Below are 19,590 nucleotides of genomic sequence, written 5' to 3'. Positions count from 1 at the left end.
TAGCTTTTTTGTTTTTCCACTATTGTGTATGCCTTAGTGAGCTTGCCTATATGACCTTTAGGTACATTCCTTCTTTACCCAGTTAGTTCAGTTTTTATTATGAAATTGTTTGTACTTTTGTCAAATGCATTTTTTGCATCTATTGAGATGATCCCATGATTGTTATCCTTCATTCTGTTAATATGTTGTATCACGGAAATGTATTTGCATATGTTGAACCATCCTTGCATCCTAAGGATAAATGCCACTGGATCATAGTATATAATCCTTTAAATGTGCTGTTGAATATGTTTGCTAATATTTTATTGAGGATTTTTGGCATTTTTATTCTTCAGAGATATTGGCCTTTAGTTTTCCTTTCTTGTTTCTTTCTCTGGCTTTGATATCAGATTAATTCTGGTCTTATAAAATGAGTTTGGAAGTATTTTTTTCTTTCAAATTTTTTGAATAGTTTGAGAATATTGGCATTATTTTTTAAATGTTTGGTATAATTCATCAGTGAAGCCATCTGGTCCTGGGCTTGTCTTTGTTGGGAGGTTTTATGAGAAGATGCTTAACATCATTAATCATCAAGGGAATTTAAATCAAAATCACAATGAGATATCATCTCACATCTGTTAGGATGACTATTATAAAAAAAAACCAAAAAGATAATAAGTATTCATGAGGATATGAGGATGGGGAGAAATTGGAACCCTTGTACACTGTTGGTGAGATGGAAAATGGTGCAGCTGATATTGAAAACAGCATGGAGATTCCTCAAAAAAATTAAAAATAGAACTATCATATGACCCAGTGTATATATCCCACTTCTGTGTGTATGTATCCAAAGAAAATGAAACACACACACACACACACACACAACAACAACAAGGATCTCAAAAAGAGATATCTGCACTCTCATTTTCATTACAGCATTAGTTGCTGTATACAATATATAGAAGCATCCCAAATGCCCATGGACAGATAAAACAATAAAGAACACGTGATATATGCATACAATCAAATATTATTTAGCCTTTAAAAGAAGGTAATCCTGCCACTCATGACAACATGGATAAATTTATTTATGCATTTATTCATTCATCCACCAGTTATTTTTCCAGATACTTTTCTGTGTACTGGAAATTTTAAGACAAGTTATATATAAGATATATACATAATTCCCTTGAAAAGTTTATTTGCTAGTGGAGAATCAGATAAGAAAATAAATATGTTATATATCAATCATAGTAACCTATTACACATTGGTAATTTATATAATAGAGTTACAAGTCATATATAAATTGTCTAGATATTTTTACCATCTAGATGACACTTGTTTTTGGCCTTAAAATATTTTGGAGTTTACCAGAGAGAGATTCGTTTTCTGGGTGGAACATAGCCCCGAGTTTTCCAGATGGAACATAGCCCTGAAGTATAGAAGATCCTATACTCCTATGCTTTAGGAATATTGAAGCCTATTACAATCTATCTTTTCCCTCACTATTTCATCCTATACATTATTTGTTTTTTTAAAATATCTCCACTCTTAATTTGTTGATTCACCCAAAGATGAGTAGTAGGAACCAAAATTAGATCATATAATTATGTCAAGAATATACTAAATTATTATAAAATTTCTTAATCATTCAATTTAAAATTCACTAAAGCTCTTTATTTGGAAGATTTTAAAACACTTAAAGTGTGTGGATATTCATGCTTTCCTTAATTATATGTATATGTTTTGCCAAAAAATATTTAATTTTAAATTTTCTTCATATAACAAAGGCATCTTTCAAAAGTTGTTAGTAGTAACTCTTTATTTGAAAATATCTTTCTCTTTTGTAAGAAATATTTGAGTTATACCTTAAGGTCAATAATTTTTAATATAGTTTCCCATGAGGTATATAGTTAAATTCAATTTGGTGTAAAAATTTTAATGCTCCTTTTGTATAGCACCCTCTTATATTTTAAAGATTACATTTCTTATTTTTTATTAATAAATATATCATGGAATCTGTCCTTGGAGACTGTGGATGGAGACCTGAGTTCCATCTCTCCCCTTCAGAAAATAGGCATCAAGTCTTTCCCTCCAAGCGGTGAGTGTGGGAAGATGACAGAGAGGAGCAAACAGGAGAAAAGAATTTATAAATTTGTACTCTAAGTCCTGAGCGAAACCATAACTGAACTATGTATGAACTAACCATAATTAGTTATGTGAAAAGTTTAAAAAGTGAACTATAGTGTGAAATGCTGCCCAAGATTCAGATCGGCCCCTGGGTTCTATATAATCAGGGAAGACCAGAATAGCACAGTAAAAGCTTTGAAAATTGAATTACCATTTGAAATATAACACATAAAAGAGGATCAGGACATGATTTCTGAACCTAAACAGATTCACTGCTTGCTAAAATAGAAGATTTAAACAGAACAAGGGTCTTGTAACATAACACCTAAAATTCAAGCATACAATTGAAAATTATTTATCATACCAAGAACCAGAACATCATAATTCAGATGAGAAAAGACAATTAACAGATGCCAAGGCCATGGTGGCACAGATGTTAGAATTTTTTAACATGGATTTTAAGGCAGCTAAGATAAACATACTTCCAGGAGCAAAAACTCTTGAAAATGAAAAAAAAGGAAATAGTCAACCAAGAAATAGGAGATATAAAAAAATAAATACAAATTTCAGAACTGAAAAACACAACTTAAATAAGAAAACACTGATAGGCAGGCAGTCATGGCTCAGTGGTTGTGTTGACCTATGAACCAGGAGGTCACGATTCGATACCCTGTCAGGGCACATGCCCAGATTGTGGGCTCGATCCTCAGTGTGGGGTGTGCATGAGGCAGCCTATCAATGATTTTCTCTCACCATTGATGTTTCTATCTCTCTCCCTCTCACTTCCTCTCTGAAATCAGTAAAAATATATTTAAAAAATAAAACAGTGGATAGGCTGACTCTCCACTGTTTTATCTATTAGAATGTAGATAACAGAAAAAAATAATCAAGGGTACTTGATGGTAAATCATTAGAAATTACCCAATTTGAAAACAAATAAAATATATTAAAAATACAAACACAGACTCAGAAATCTGTGGAACACTTATTAATAAAGGATTTATCTTTTGTGCCATTTTTGTCCTAAGGACAGAGAAAGAGTGTGGTTCTGAAAAAGCATTTAAAGAAATAATAGCTGAAAGGTTCCCAAATTTGGCAGAAGACATGAGCTTACATAGTTAAGAAGGTGAATACACCTAACAGGATTAATCTGAAGAAATACACTCAGAAACATCATAGTCAAATTTCTAAAGACTAAATTTGAGAAAAAATTATTGAAATCATCCAGAGAAAAATGATTATTAACTATAGGGGGATAAAGACATTTTCAGACAAAAGAAAACTAGAAGAATTTTTCACTAGCATACATGCCTTAATTTAATTAATTAAGGAAATTCTTCAAACAGAAAGGATAAAAAGAGGAAGCTAAAGACAGAATGAAGAAAGAGATAAAAGTGTAAATACATGGGTAATTGACTATTCTACTTTTGAGCTTTTTAATAATATTTTTTACTAAATAGTGCTGATAGGATTTATTAGCACTAAATAATAAATTTGTTTATATGAAAAACAAGAATGTATTTCATGAATATAATGTTCAGTTAAAGTAACCAGCCATGAAGCAACCATAAATGTTGCTTACTCTATAGTTCTATGTTTATAAAGTACTATGAAAAGTATAACCAATGTATGTTATTACAAGCAAAGATAATGATCACCCTTGGGTGAAGATCTGAAGGAAGCATAATATAAACTGTCCTATTTTAAAAAGAGCTAATATGCTAATTAGACTGGATGGCAGAACGACCTTTCGGAACAACCTTCTGGACCACCTTCTGGAGTGACCAGTGGGCCGGGCCGAGGGGCCCCACGGCAGCTGGGGCTGCAATGGCCGAAGGCAGCCATTGTTTCTTTAAAAATATATATATATTCTATTGATTTTTTACAGAGAGAAAGGGAGAGGGATAGAGAGTTAGAAACATCGATGAAAGAGAAACATCGATCAGCTGCCTCCTGCACACTCCCTACTGGGGATGTGCCCGCAACCAAGGTACATGCCCTTGTCCGGAATCGAACCTGGGACCCTTGAGTCCACTGAGCCAAACCGGTTAGGGCAAGGCAGCCAGTGTTTCAATGGCCTGAGGCAGCTAGAGCTGCGAAGGCCGAGCCCCTTGCACAAATTTCATGCATTGGGCTTCTAGTCATGGGATAATGTTCTGGTTGCTGGTACATTTGTTTGTTCAGTTTTTATGCATTCATCATCATCTGTTACAAGTTCGATATATGCATTTTATGTATGCATATTAATTTTTTTATTTTCGTAAAATTTTCTTTTCTTTTATAATATACTGGAGGCCTGGTGCACGAAATTCATGCATGGGGGGAAGGGCCCTCAACACGGCTCACACCCTCTCCAATAGGGGACCCCTCAGGTTTAGTGTGGGATCGGGCCTAAACCAGCAGTCGGACATTCCTTTCGCAATCCAGGACCACTGGCTCCTAACTGCTCACCTGCCTGCATGCCTAATTGCCCCTAACCACTCTGCCTGCTTGCCTGATCATCCCTGACCCTTCTTCCTGCCTGCCTGAGAGCCCCTAACTGCCCTCCCCTGCCGGCCTGATCACCCCTAACCACCTCTGCCTCAGACCCTGCACCATGGCTGTGTCTGGAAGGAGGACCAGATGACCAGAAGATGTCCGGTCTATCAGTCTAATTAGCATATTACCCTTTTATTAGTATAGATTGTGGAAAGTATTACATATGTCTCCCTTTTTCCCCCATTAATCCCCTGCAGCCCACTGTATGCATATTATATTTTGATAAGATTTTAACAAAATGTTAGGAAACATTCTGAAATCCCATTAAAAAGTAACATGTCAAAATCAAGTTTTTCTTCAGGAATTCAAAAATAGTTTAATATTAGCAAATTTATTAATTTTAGTTTACCATTATAGTATGTCTAAAGAGAAAAATTAGAAGACATCTTGACAAATACCAAAGAGACTTCAATAAAATTTAACCAACTTTTAAACTACTAGGAATTAATGCATATTTTTTTAAAAAAAGGTAACATATATACACCTCACTCTGAAAGTGGAACTTATTTCATGAGGAATAAATAATTAATAAAGAATGGTGTTTAATGTAAGAGACAACTAAACTTGCGTTTTGAGCTCCCAAATTAAGTAGACTTAGCCAACAAGCTTGAGATAGTACCAGATTGGGGCACACTTTCCAAAAGTTTTCGTTCTTGACAACAAAACCCTGGAGAAACAGAGGAGAATTGTTGTTCTCCATGAATAAATCACTTCCAAAATCCACCCGCCCACCTCCTAAAAAAAGACAATGAACTGAAAATGCCATTATTTTTTTTATTTTTAAATTACAGCTTATCTAAAATATATTATTTTCAGGTATATTACCCCATGATTAGACATTTATGTAACTTAAAAAGTGAACACTCTGATAAATCTAGTACCCAACTGACACCATATATAGTTATTACAATATTTTGTCTTTATTCTCAATGCTTTACTTTACATCCCCATGACTATTCTGTAACTATCAATTTACATTTCTTTCTTTTTTTTTTTTAAAAATATATTTTATTGATTTTTTCACAGAGAGGAAGGGAGAGAGATAGAGAGTTAGAAACATCGATGAGAGAGAAACATCGACCAGCTGCCTCCTGCACATCTCCCACTGGGGATGTGCCTGCAACCCAGGAACATGCCCTTGACCGGAATCGAACCTGGGACCTTTCAGTCCGCAGGCCGACGCTCTATCCACTGAGCCAAACCGGTTTCGGCCAATTTATATTTCTTAATCCCTTCACTTTTTTCATCATTCCCCCAACACCTCTCCCATCTGGTAACTATCAAAATGTTCTCTGTATGTATGAGTCTGTTGTTCTGCTTGTTTATTTTGGGTTTTAGAGTCCATATGTAAGTGAAAGACCTGGCATTTGTTTTTCTCTATCTGACTCACCTAACACAACAACCTCCAGGTCTATCCATGCTGCCACAGATGGCAAGACTTCATTCCCTTCCATGGCTGAGTCATATTTCATTGTAAAGGGTGTCCCAAAATTTACTCAAGATTTGAATTTTGCATGAGCATTAACAACAACAACAACAACAACAAAATAAAAGCCTAATTTTACTTGGTTTATTGAATCAGATTCTAATATATGTTGCCCTTTGATTTCAATCCCTTCAATTTGATAAGCATTACCAAGTACCAATTATGGCCCAGGAGCAGGGAAAATGAAGACCAATGAAGACCACGGCTTTGCGTATGTGCCAGCGAAGCTGTGGAGGCCATTTACCCTATGTGCTATTCCATACATAAGCCTATACTGTATACTTTATGAATCAATAAACAAATTTACAATTTTTAATTATAAACCTGTGTTTTCTATCAAAATTACTTCTTGCTTGAATTTTGGGACACCCTTTATATGTGCACTGCTTCTTCTTTATCCATCAATCCACGGATGGACATCTGAGCTTCCTCCACATCCCAGCCATTGCAAATAGTGCTACAATAAACATATGGATCCCCTCCTTTAGTCATTGGGTTTCTTCAGATAAACACCCGAAGACACGGGGTCCCTCTTTGTCTTTTATGCTTCCTGGACTTGTATGTACATTTCCCTCACTGGGTAGGGGAACTTTTCTGTCGTTATTTTTTCAAACTGATTTTTAATTTCTTGCTCTCTCTCTCTTCTCCTTATGGTACCCCCGTGATACCATTGTTGTCTTGAAGTTGTCCACAGGCTTCTTACAAAATTCTCATCTTTTTGGATTCTTTTTTTCTTTCTTTCTTTTTTTCCTTTCTTTCTTTCTTTCTTTCTTTCTTTCTTTCTTTCTTTCTTTCTTTCTTTTTTCTTTCTTTCTTTTTTCTTTTCTTTCTTTTCTGTGTGTGTGTGTGTGTGTGTGTGTGTGTGTGTGTCTGTGTGTGTGTTCTGACTGGGTGTTTTCTGCTTCCTTATATTCTAAATTGCTGATTTGATTCTCTGCTTCATCTACTCTACTGTTGATTCCCTGTAATTTATTCTTCATTTTAGTTAGTGTGTCCTTCATTTATGACTGTTTTTTTAATGGTTTCTATGCCCCTTTTAATGGTTAAAGTTCTCGCTAAGTTCCTTGAGCATCCTTATAACTATTGCTTTGAACTCTGTATCTGGCAGTTTGCTTGCCTCCATTTCATTTAGTTCTTTTCCTGGATATTTCTTTTCTTTCATTTGGGATCTGTTTCTTTGTCTCCTTATTTTGGTTGCTTCCATGTGTTTGTTTCTATGTATTATGTAAGTAGAGCTGCTATTTTTCCCAGACTTGGTAGAGTGGCCTTATTTTGTAGGTGTCCTGCAGGGCCCAGAGGCCCAGCCTCCCCAGTCATCTGAACTTGGCACTCCAGATGTGCCCCCTGTGTGGGCTATGTGCACTGTCCTGTTGTAGTTGAGCCTTGATTACTGTTGACATATCACTGGGAGGGATTGATCCCCAGACTGATTGGCTGTGAGAACCAGCTGCAACTACAGCAGAGAAACCACTTACAGGGCTGACCCCAGCAGGACTCACTTCAGTGGGGCTTTAATGCCAGTCAAATCCACCCCCTGAGTGTGTGGCTCATGGAGGTGGTAGGGTTGTAATCTGGCATAGTCTGAAACTGTCCACCGGGTTCACTGGCTTTGGGGCCTCCTGGAAAGTGCAAGGTCAGCCACCACCTGTGCATTGCCTGGGGCCACCAGGCATGAGCTACAGAGTGATCTGTGGATGGTTGCTACTTGTGCTGGGCTTGGAAGTGCTAAGCTGTGAACTGAGGCTGGCTACCAGTAGTGCTGGGTCTAGGGCCACTTAGAGGTTCAGGGAATGCAGAGACCATATGCTGCTTGTTTTAGAGATTTTAGGAAAATCTGAAGCATTAGCCAAGACAGGCTATTTGTATGGAAAAGTCACTGGAATTGGTTTGGGTGGGCCTGTAAGTTAGATGGGGCAGAGTCTCAGGGAATCACCAGGGCTGGGTGAAGAGTGTGAGCCAGGATGATGGAGACTAGATATGGCACCTTGCTGCTGGTTCTGTGGCTGAGAGGGCTTAGAAAAGGAGCAAAGGCCTCTGCCAGCACTTCTTTCTGAAAGAAAGCTGCCCTTTCAGCCCTTGTCCTGTTACTAGACAATTTAGTTCTTACCTGTATGTCCCTGGCATTTTTCAAGCTGCTGCCCCAACACTGGAGATTAGAGTGAGTAAGTCCAAGTACATTCCTGTGCCTGGGATTCCTACAGCACTACCTCTCCCTCAGCCACAATCCCCACTTTTTTTTTAACAGCCAGAATATATGGGAACTTCTCTTCTCAGCACTGGAACCCTGGGCTGGGAATTCTAGTGTGGAACTGGGACCCTCCTTGCCTGCCTCTCAGGGGGAACCTTTGCCTCTGAGATATCATTCCCAATTTTTATTTACCACACATGAGTGTGGGATCAGCTTTTCTTGTCTTCGCCTCTCTGACCAGTCTTGATCCGGCTTCTTCATATCCTCAGTTATAGCACTTGTGTTCAGCTAGATTTCAGGCATTCTGAATGATGGTTGTTTTATAATTTAATTGTAATTTTTTGTGGTTGTGGAAGGTTCAGAGTAGTGCATTTACCGGTATAGTACTGCATTTATCTTGACACAGTTATTTTTATTTCATTTACACATAAATGATGAGAGTATAGGAAACATGTGAGAAAGAGGCCCAGAAGGACATGTTATTTTTCCTTTATATGAAGGAATCAACATTATATAAAAACTAGAGGCCCGGTGCACGAAATTTGTGCACTGGGGATGGGTGGGGGGTCCCTTAGCCCAGCATGTGCCCTCTTGCAGTCCGGGACCCCTCCCTTGTTACTTCCCAGCTGCTTGCTGCTTCCTACCACTTGGCTTGCTGCTCCTTAGTGCTGCCACAAAGGCCTCGGCTCTGCTGGGTGCCAGGCCAGCCGGTTTGTGTCTCTGATACCCCCAGCAGCCCCAGGACCAAGGTGGCCAGCCTTGGAGCTGCTGGGTACAGGCCACCTGTTGCGTGTTTGTGTCTTCTATCAGGCCCCCAGCAGCCCCAGCACCACCTAAATAACTTAAGGGAAACTTTATTTAGTTTTCTTTTAAAAGCAATCTAGTTTAAAAATGAGTTGCAGTTAAGACAGAACAAAGAACATGGTACCTAAGAGTGAGATAGACTGACAGAGGAGAGGCTGGGCACCGGTCAGGGGCTTAGATGCCAACTGTTCTCCACCTGGGAAATGATGTAAAATTGGTTTCTTTAGTTTTCTGCTTAATCGTCTTCTCCAGCACTGAGGTCAGAGGAGCTGCCTTCCAGCCCGTAGGCTGCTTCTCAGAGTCAAAAATTTCGCCATAGGCCTCTGCCTAGGACAGGACCTCTGCACCCCCAGGGTGCATAAACACACAGGGCTTCCATCAGGCTCCGCTGATCCCGGGGCTGGGAGGCCTCTCGGCTCCGCTGATCCAGGCAGCCTGGAGGCCTCTCGGCTCCGCTGATATCGGGGGCGGGAGGCCTCGCGGCTCCGCTGATATGGGGGCCGGAGGCCTCGCAGCTCCGCTGATCCAGGGGCCGGGAGGCCTCGCGGCTCCGCTGATCCCGGGCTGGGAGGCCTCGCGGCTCCGCTGATCCAGGCGGCCAGGAGGCCTCTTGGCTCCGCTGATCCAGGGGCTGGGAGGCCTCTCAGCTCCGCTGATTCCGCGGCTGGGAGGCCTCTCGGCTCCGCTGATATCGGGGGCAGGAGGCCTCGCGGCTCCGCTGATCCCTGGGCCGGGAGGCCTCTCGTCTCCGCTGATCCAGGGGCTGGGAGGCCTCTCGGCTCCGCTGATCCCCGGGCAGTGAGGCCTCTCTGCTCTGTGGCTTCAGGGCTGTTTGGCTTCGCTCTACCGCTTGGAGCCTGAGTTTGCAGATTAACCGCCATCTTTTAGCTTCTACTTGAAACATTGTATCTTTTGGAGCTGTTGCTTCAGGAGCTCAGAGCCCCGCAGCTGCAGGCGGGAACCTTGGTTTTCTCTATCGCTGGGGCAACCAAGCATCCTGTTCTCTGCTGCCTGGCTGCCCGCCGCCATCTTGGCTGACAGTTAATTTGCATATACTCACTGATTAGCCAATGAAAAGGGTAGCGGTCGTACGCCAATTACCATGTTTCTCTTTTATTAGTGTAGATGCTTACAATGTAAAATTAAGTAGAGTAAATTGAAGGTAATTTTTAAACATGATAATAAGTATATGAAATATGTATCATATCTATGTGCAAAGAATTTGAAACATTGAGTTTTCTTATTATGTTAGTGCATAGTAACTTGCTTGCTACCAATGATGCATTAAGTAAAGAATTGTTGAGTAAAGGATTAATAAAGAGGATTTATTACAGGACAGATAACAAGGATCTAGAATCTTCTTAAAATGTCATTTCAAATTACTCTATCCCTTCTACATATTTATCTTTTAAGATTAAATTTTCACACCTTTAATAGCTCCCTCAAAGGCAATTACAAAATTTGAGGAAATGAGTTCACATTTGCACAGCGTCCTTAGCAATCCCTCATCAAGTGTGAGGAAATTGGAAAAGTAGGGGGCAGTGTATTCAAGTGAAATTCAATTAAGATGAATGAATAATCATGTAGATCACTTTTAAGCTAATTTGAAAGTGGCAACAGAAGTAAAATAACACAAAATAAGTTGAAGGGAGAAAAAGATGTAGAAATGTCAAAAGCAAACCAAAATATTCAGAATATGTTTCTACTAGTCTTTTTGTCTTCTTATTTTCCTTTAAATTTTGAAATTTAATGATACTTTTCTAATTAAATATTTGAGGGATTATAGGAATTAATTGAGGCATAACTGAATTTTTCTGTCCTTTGGGAATATTTACCTTTCAGTGACTCTCTTTCATGTGTACTTAGTAAGGTACTACTCCAAGTTCATTCAACAAATATTTATGGGTGGCTTTTATGTCTGATGCCCCAGGCTATTTGTGGACACACAAACAATCTATTTTTGTGGCCTGAATAAAGGAATGGTTTTATTTTTTAAAAAAATAGAAGCATACAGTACTAAATATGTAAATGCCCATACCTTTTTTGACCACATGTTCTTTATTAACATTCTTGTGCAAATAGCACAATTTCTTTTATAAAGTTAAAGCATAAGGGAAGAACAAATATATAACAACTTCTAAAATATATATTTATGAATATGTGTAACATTATTTATGTTATTAGAATATATACTGGTTAGTTTGTATATATTTCCCATTCTAAAACATGACTTTCACGAAGCAATAATTACATTTTTAAAAAATTCTTATGCTTTGTGCATAGCAAAATATGGTCCATAATAAATGTTCGATAAGTGACTACTACATTTTGGGCAAATCAATATACTATTCATGACATTAAAATATAAGGGAAGCAGGTATAAAAGATGAAAGGAAATGATATCTCATTGGTGAACTAGTGATGTTGAACATCTATGTCTCCTTTGGGAATATGATGATCTGTTCAGCTTTTGACATTTTTACTTAAAATTTGTTTATTGGAGAAATTTTTACTGAGACACAATTAACATTGAAAGAATAGGAATACAAATAGTAATAAGTGAGGCTACAAATAAATAGCCAAGAAGATAGAAAACATTGTATGATGTAATAGGAGTCAATAGAGAACCTTAATTGAGATGAAAATGGAATATGTAAAGACATATAATTCCAGTAATTTGGAATCTAACATTTAGGTGAGCAAGGAATTGCCAGTACCTATTTTAATAAAAATCTCTTGCTATTGTTATTTTTGTTCTTAACAATTATTCACATTTCAAAATTAAAAACAGCTACTTAGGGAACTTGTTTATTTCTAGTTGAAGAGTCAGAAGTAATTGAAAATGAGTAGAGTAAAACTGGCAAAGGATTGAGTGTATTTGAAAATCACAATAAAAGTTTTAGAATGCTACATTAGTCTTCCAATTATCCTGATAAAGAAATGTCTTTTCCTTAAATATATATATGAAATCATGTGCCTGCTATCTTTTTTCTCTCATTTCAAATTGTAATTGTTTCTCTTACAAAGATTATTGTGGTCTGAGTATTTGTCATATATATGATGTTGCCCTGAATTTCATGGATTCTACTCTGAGTTTGACCTTGAGATACTTCAAATCCACTTTGAATCATGTTTGCACAATATAATAAGTGCGAGCTGTGTAAAATCAGTGTACTGTGTATGTATAATTTAAGAGCCGCAAGCTGGAGAACTTAAGATTTGGTGAGCTTCAGTATCACAAAGTGAGTATATAAATAGATTTAATTGAATTTAAACTTACATAAATATTTATAGATTTCATTTAAATGTTATAAGTTAGCAAAATCTAAATTTTGAATACAATGAAAAGTGTATAAAATATTTAAATAAACCACATAGTTTAAGTCAAACAAATGGCAGTTACCGTATTAAATCTATCTCAAATAAAAATGATGGTAACATAGACATATAGATATAGGAATAAGTATAGGTACAGATATATTGGTATGGTGTATATATAGATTAAAAGTAAATTCTCATAGTAGAGATAATTTACAGGTAATACACCAAGTGATTTAAGCACCCTAATATTCATAAAATTCCAATATTAAATTTAACCACATTACAATTTTTACAAATGACTATCCCCTTCTACTCACATATAAACCATACAAAAACTGTATCTTATTTTATAGATAAGAAAAGTGAGGTATACTAATTTAAAACATTTTTTGTATGTTTCTCTACCTAATTTTGAAGCAGAAAACTCACTTTATGATTTATCCATATTACATCATAACTTCAGATTAGTTTGTATTGCAATCTGAATCAACCTTTTTACACATTTCACTATAAAGTATACTTATAATTTAGATTTTTATATTGTGGTCTCTATCTTTTCACAATCAATTTATTTCAACTAGAAATCCTATATTCCTATTCAATTTTGTTTCTTAATTGTGATTTTTTTTTTTTTTGAGATGGGAATAGAGAATAATATGAGGCTCTCATGTTCCCAGAATCCAACTCTATCAAATCCTAACATGATTCTATATATGTTCAAGAAAACTTTCTTTCTTTTTAGAAGTAAAAGATTCCTAGATATGGTTGAGGTTCACTATCTTTTTTAAAAAATATATTTTCATTGGTTTCAGAGAGGAAGGGAGAGGAAGAGAGAGATAGAAACATCAGTGATGAGAGAGAATCATTGATTGGCTGTCTTCTGCATGCTCCAGATTGGGAATTGAGCTCACAACCTGGGCATGTGCCCTGACCAGGAATCAAACCATGACTTCCTGATTCATTCGTCAACACCAAACCACTGAGCCATGACAGCCAGGGGAGGTACACTATCTTTTGTGATCTATTCTCTTTTTTTTTTTTTTAAAGTACCTGGCATATGATATCTGTGTTTATCATTCTTATATGTATTTTCATATATTTACCAAATATGCATGAATCTATAAGTGTATTTTTATGCAAAGTTGACAGTTTATTTGAATATAACCAAGATGCTCATACTACCCTGTATTGTTTTAGAAACTTATAATTTTTGTATATGTAGCTATCATTCATTTGTGACAATACCATAATTTATCTATTTTTTTGTTGAAGGCCACATAATTTTTTCATAATTCTTTGCTTTAAAACCAACAGTGTTGTAATGAATATAGATATATACACTTTCTTGTGCACATATGCAAAAGTTTCTCCAGATCATTAATCTAAGTACTATATATTTAGAGACAAATAATTTTTTCTCAGGACAGTTTAAGGAAGTTACTGTCCAGATAAACAAACTTTGCCTGACATAGCAATTGTCTTAAAGTCATTATGCCAGGGTTTCTTTTTCAACTTTCTAGTCATACTTGCCCTTTTTCATTTTGTATAGAATGATGTTTTTCTGTTATTAATTTGATGAGAAGTTTTATATTGAATAGAGATTGACATTTTAATGAATTTATACATTTAAATCTTTATTGTTGAAAGTATTACATATGTCCCCTTTTTTCCCCATTGACATCTCATAGTCTGCCCTTACCCCCAACCCCAAACTTCACCACCCTATTGTCTGTGTCCATGAGTTATGCATATATGCATACAAGTTTTTTTGGTTGATCTCTTCCCACCTACCCACCCACCCTCCCCTGCCTTCCCTCTGAGGTTCAAAAGTCTGTTCCATGCTTCTATTTCTCTGGATCTATTTTGTTCATCAGTTTATTTTGTTCATTAGATTACACATAAGAGTGAGATCATGTGATATTTATCTTTCTCTGACTGGCTTATTTCACTTAGCATAATACTCTCCAGGTCCATCCATACTGTTGAAAATGTTAAGAGTTCTTTCTTTTTTTTTTCTTTTACAGATGTATAGCATTCCATTGCATAAATGTACTACACCTTTTTTATCTACTCACCTGCTGAGGGGCACTTGGGCTGTTTCCAAATCTTAGCTACTGTAAATTGTGCTGCTACGAACATAGTGCTGCATATATTCTTTCTGATTGGTGCTTCTGATTTCTTAAAGATATATTCCTAGAAGTGGGATCATTAGGTCAAATGGGAGTTCCATTGTAAATTTTTTGAGGAAACTCTATACTGTTTTCCACAATGTCTGCACCAGTCTGCATTCCACCCACAGTGCACTAGAGTTCCCTTTCCTCCATAAGTGTAATTTTCATATGTATTATGTTTCATGTGTTTAATTGATAGAAAGTTATCTAATAATCTTCACTCAGTTTCGATAACATTTTTAATATATGTACTTAATTTTTCATCATTTATTGAATTATTTTATAGGATCTATCTATAGTTTTTGCTACCTCATCTTTGCTGGTAAATTTTATGAAACTTGTAAATATATAAAAAAATTAATGTTCTTTTTAGTTGTCAGGCTTGCACAGTTATGGATTGTATATTGAAGGTGCTATTTTGCAATTCTGTAGAATCTAAGTCTAATTTGTAGATTTCTATCTGTAGAGATACAAAGAATTTCTGTCTGGTGAGAAAGATAACTTCAAAGTTACAGTTTATGTTCCTATGAAACAATAACTGGAATCTTATCTTAAAATTATTATATTAAGTTTTCTATAGATACACTGCTCCTCAAATTCACTTTGGAAAGTTTCAACATCCCAGTGATTCTCTTATTAAATAGTGAGTTGTATAAAACCTTCTACATGTATTCATTTTATACTTGCATTAGAGTAATGGTTTTAGCTTTTTAAATATTATACTGTAATATCTCCATTTTCAGGAAAAAAAATTCTATATTACTGAGCAAGCTTCTGCAAATAATCATCCATTACTTTAGTTGAACATTACTACATTATATTTTTCTTCCTTTGTTGATATTATTGCCTCCCATCTCCTCACTTGAATTTATCTTTCTGTTTGTCTTTAAACTTCTTATATTGGTCAGATCAGTATTTCTCATTATTTTCCAAACTTCATTATTTCTAAATTAAGTTTTCAAGTCTATAAATTTATGTACAAGTTTTGATTTGTATCATTTTTAAAGTTTTTCAGTTTTATTTATTTTAGTCAGTTATGATGTCTTATAATCATTAATTACTTTGTATAATAGCATATTTAAAAATTTTTTAAATCTAAAGAATTTCCAAGAGACTGACAGCTTTTTAGTTCTTTATTTTGTTAATTTTAACCATTATGTTGACAGATAAGTTCTGCCTCCCTCCTTTTCATGCTTTCTTTTTTTCCTAATGTAATTGTTGCAACTGACTGAATTTGACTCAGTTCCCAAGAGATGAGCTTTAAGCATTTAGAAACGCTTGTTGCTACAGGAACCAATAGAGGATAGCCTAACCCCCAAGGAACACGAATTTGCTCTCTTGAAAACTCTTTACCTCCTTCCAGTTGCCAGATGCTTCTGTTCTCTAAAAATAACAATATCTGGAACATAACCATATTATGTTTAGGACAGAAATGCAATGTCTATATGTTGGGTATGACTAAAAATATTTACAGCTGATAATCAGCTGACTAATAGTGTGCTATCTAAAACTGAATGAATTTAACATTTGGTTCTTCAAAGCTTAATTAAATAAAATAATAGGTCCCATTACAACTGATTATCTGTTTCTTCTATAGGTTTAAAAGAATAGCTTGCTGAACTCATTCTTAAAATAGTTACAATCACTTTATAAGCATAGTGATTTATGCCGATGTGTTGTAGAGGGGATGGATTTACTTATTCCACCATCTTTGATAGTCTGGAAGACAGGGAGGAGTTCAGAAAGTTCAAATGTTAATAACAAAAAAATCCCCACTGCCCATTCATTTTAAAGACTGTAATATGATTGGATCAGCAAGGAGACCTATGAAACCTCAGTGAAATGAACTAATATGAAAACAGAAAAGAGTGAAAAGATTTCAAAAAATAAAATCTGTTTTTAAAAAGATAATAATACCATATAAACTCACTTATATGTGGAATCTAATGAACAAAATAAAATGATGAGCAAAATAGAACCAGAGGCATGGATACATGATACAACCTAACAGAGGTCAGAGGGGAGGAGGTGGGGGGACTGGATGAAAGAAGGTGAAGAGATTAGCCAAAGAACATATATGCATAACCCATGGACACAGACAACAGTGTGGTGATGGCTAGGTTAGGGGGAATGGAGCTGAGTGGTAAGATAGCTGCAAAGAGAAAAAAGAACATAGAAAGAGGACAAACAAACAAAAGCCAAATCAGAGCATATTTCCCCATACTCCCTGACAACAGTTTCTCATCCCTTGGCATAGATCAGTTCAATAAAATAACTTTGCTTCATTTATTTGATGGGAAATATTAATCCTCTCTTTTAATAGATTTAATTTAAATTCTACTTGTCCCCTTTGGTTTACATGAAACAATGTTTTTTGTAGATGATTGCATGAGCTCCTCCTTGCTGGGCAGTCAGTGTGGCTAAGGCAGACTAATTTTGAATAATAACACAAGTTTAGCTATTAGCTTCTGTCTGGCATATTCCTAAAGTTTGCATAGTGATGTTGAACTCTTGTTCTATTATCACGCCTTTTCCAGTTCATAATCTCTGGTCCCTGGGAATAAGACCCTCAATGTTGAAAAGAACTTTGAGTTTTGATACATAGGAGAATTCTATAAGCCCTTGACCGGCATGTTAATGTAGCACAACTTTATGAACAAAGAGCCCAAATTTGTAACTTGACTGGCATTTAGTTGGAGTATTTGGGAATAGAAGGAGACAGGTATCCACATCCATATCATTCTGACCATCTAGGGCAGTGATGGCGAACCTTTTGAGCTTGGCGTGTCAGCATTTTGAAAAACCCTAACTTAACTCTGGTGCCGTGTCACATATAGAAATTTTTTGATATTTGCAACCATAGTAAAACAAAGACTTATATTTTTGATATTTATTTTATATATTTAAATGCTATTTAACAAAGAAAAATCAACCAAAAAAATGAGTTTGCATGTCACCTCTGACACGTGCGTCATAGGTTCGCCATCACTGATCTAGGGGAAACACTTTATAAGCTTCTTTTTTATCATATAAAATGAAATACCAGTGTGATTTACAGACAAGGTTAAAGTACAAGCAGTAATTCCAAGGATCTGAAGCATTTCATGATTTATGTTAGTATCTATAGTCCTCCAATTTCTATATGCTCCCGTCAGTCAGTGAGAGCAGAACAGATTGCAAAATAGCTTGTATAGAAGGCCTGTACCCTGGTTGGTTTGGGCAGCTATGAAGTTTCTGTAACCTGGCTAAGTGAGTCCTATCCATATATAGTCTATGATACTGGGCAGCGTAATCAGGGGAGCAGCTGCAATACCCCAAGTTGCACAAGAATGGCTTTTAATCCACCCGAAACGTTTGGTGATTTGGCAGATGTTTGTGCCAAAAAATAAAAATAAAAAATGGGTTGTGCTAGAACAATTTTTAATCTCTTTCAGAGGTCTGAAGATGTCATCTGGGAAATCAAACTACAGGGTCTTATTGGAATATTGTCCTGGTAAAATCCTGTGTCATATGTTTTTTAAAACAAAGGGAGCCATTTTTTAGCGGTCAGTATCTGGATAAAGGGCAGTTCTTGAGCCTCTGTAGAGTTTCCTCAGGCCCAGATGACTCACTGGAAGAGGATACAGAATGCCATACACCAAGCATGTCAAACTCGTGGCCCATGGGCCTCATACCTCGTTTATTTGGCCCTTGTTAGCCTTGAGTTTGACATGCTTGCCATACGCTGTCACTCACTTATCTTTCCCACCTTGTCCAACAAGTGTTCACATTGTCAGGAATGACGACTAGTTTAGGTTCTTTTGCATTAATAACTGACAATCAGTTTGATTAATGTGGCCAGGGTTTAGCAAATTGAAATAAAAGGTATTTGGTCTGTACCAAATCTGTTGGAAAAGGAGGGTTAATTAGAACAAGACTCGGGTTGAAAAAGAGACCATAGTAGAAACTTACAGAGGGAAGGGAGGAAAGAAAGAGATAAACAATCTCCAGTCACCCTCCTAATAACTAATTAATGAATTAGGGGAAGGGTTTTCATATAAAGTTAATATACCCAGGAAGTCCTCCCAGGCCCACACTACCCCTTGCGGTCCTCAATGGATTTTGTAGACTTGCCCCCAGTGTTAGGCTAGTCTCACTGTTTGGTTACTGTCTGCATGTTTAGTGGATGGACTGAATGCTATCTGACTAGATGTGCTGATGCGACAACTGTGGCAAAGAAATTAATAATTGAGATTACTCCACATTCTTGATCCATGATCTTGTGAAAAAAATGGTCTACATTGTAGTGCTGCTTGCTTCTGGGTCCTGGGGATTGGCGCTGGAAATCCTTAGTTTAAGGTCACCTGTGGGGACCATCTCCCAGTTGTCTTTACAGTGATGGTCTGGGTCCGAGGCTTGCTTGGATCCTAGGAAGATTTCTTTTAGTCTTTATTGTTGAAAATATTACATATGTCCCCTGATGATGGCAATATGCTTCAGGTTAGTTCTTGTATATGGTTAGTTATCATACCAAATGGCTCACTTAAGTTCCCATAATTTTTTTAAAACCCAGGAATGGAAGGTATAGAGATGCCAGCAGGCATTGGGTGTCTAAATGTTATTTCAAAGGGGTTAATTTGTGTCTCCTGTTTGGAGTGTTCCCTATGTTTACAAGAGCCAATGTCAAAGCTTCTGGCCATTTAAGCCCAGTTTCTTGATAGATCTTTTTTAAAATGCTGCATCTGCCCTGATTATTGAGGATGGTATGGGGTATGAAATTTTAATGAGTAGCTCATAGTTTTGCAAGCAGGTTGTTTATCTCTTCTTATAAAAATGAGTTTCTTAACTCATAAAGGAATACAGAAATGTAGAATAATCTCAGCTATTAATTTTTTACTGTAGTTGTGGCATTGGCACCTCTAGTTGGATAGCATTCAGTCCACCCACTAAATATGCAGACAGTAACCAGACAGTGAGACTAGCCTACAGCTGG

This window comes from Myotis yumanensis, unplaced genomic scaffold, assembly GCF_028538775.1.
Source record: "Myotis yumanensis isolate MYYU_CA2020_CCGP unplaced genomic scaffold, mMyoYum1.0.hap1 SCAF_3, whole genome shotgun sequence".
NCBI lineage: Eukaryota > Metazoa > Chordata > Mammalia > Chiroptera > Vespertilionidae > Myotis > Myotis yumanensis.
The sequence above is the reverse complement of the archived record's forward strand: the minus strand, read 5'-3'. Positions refer to the sequence as shown.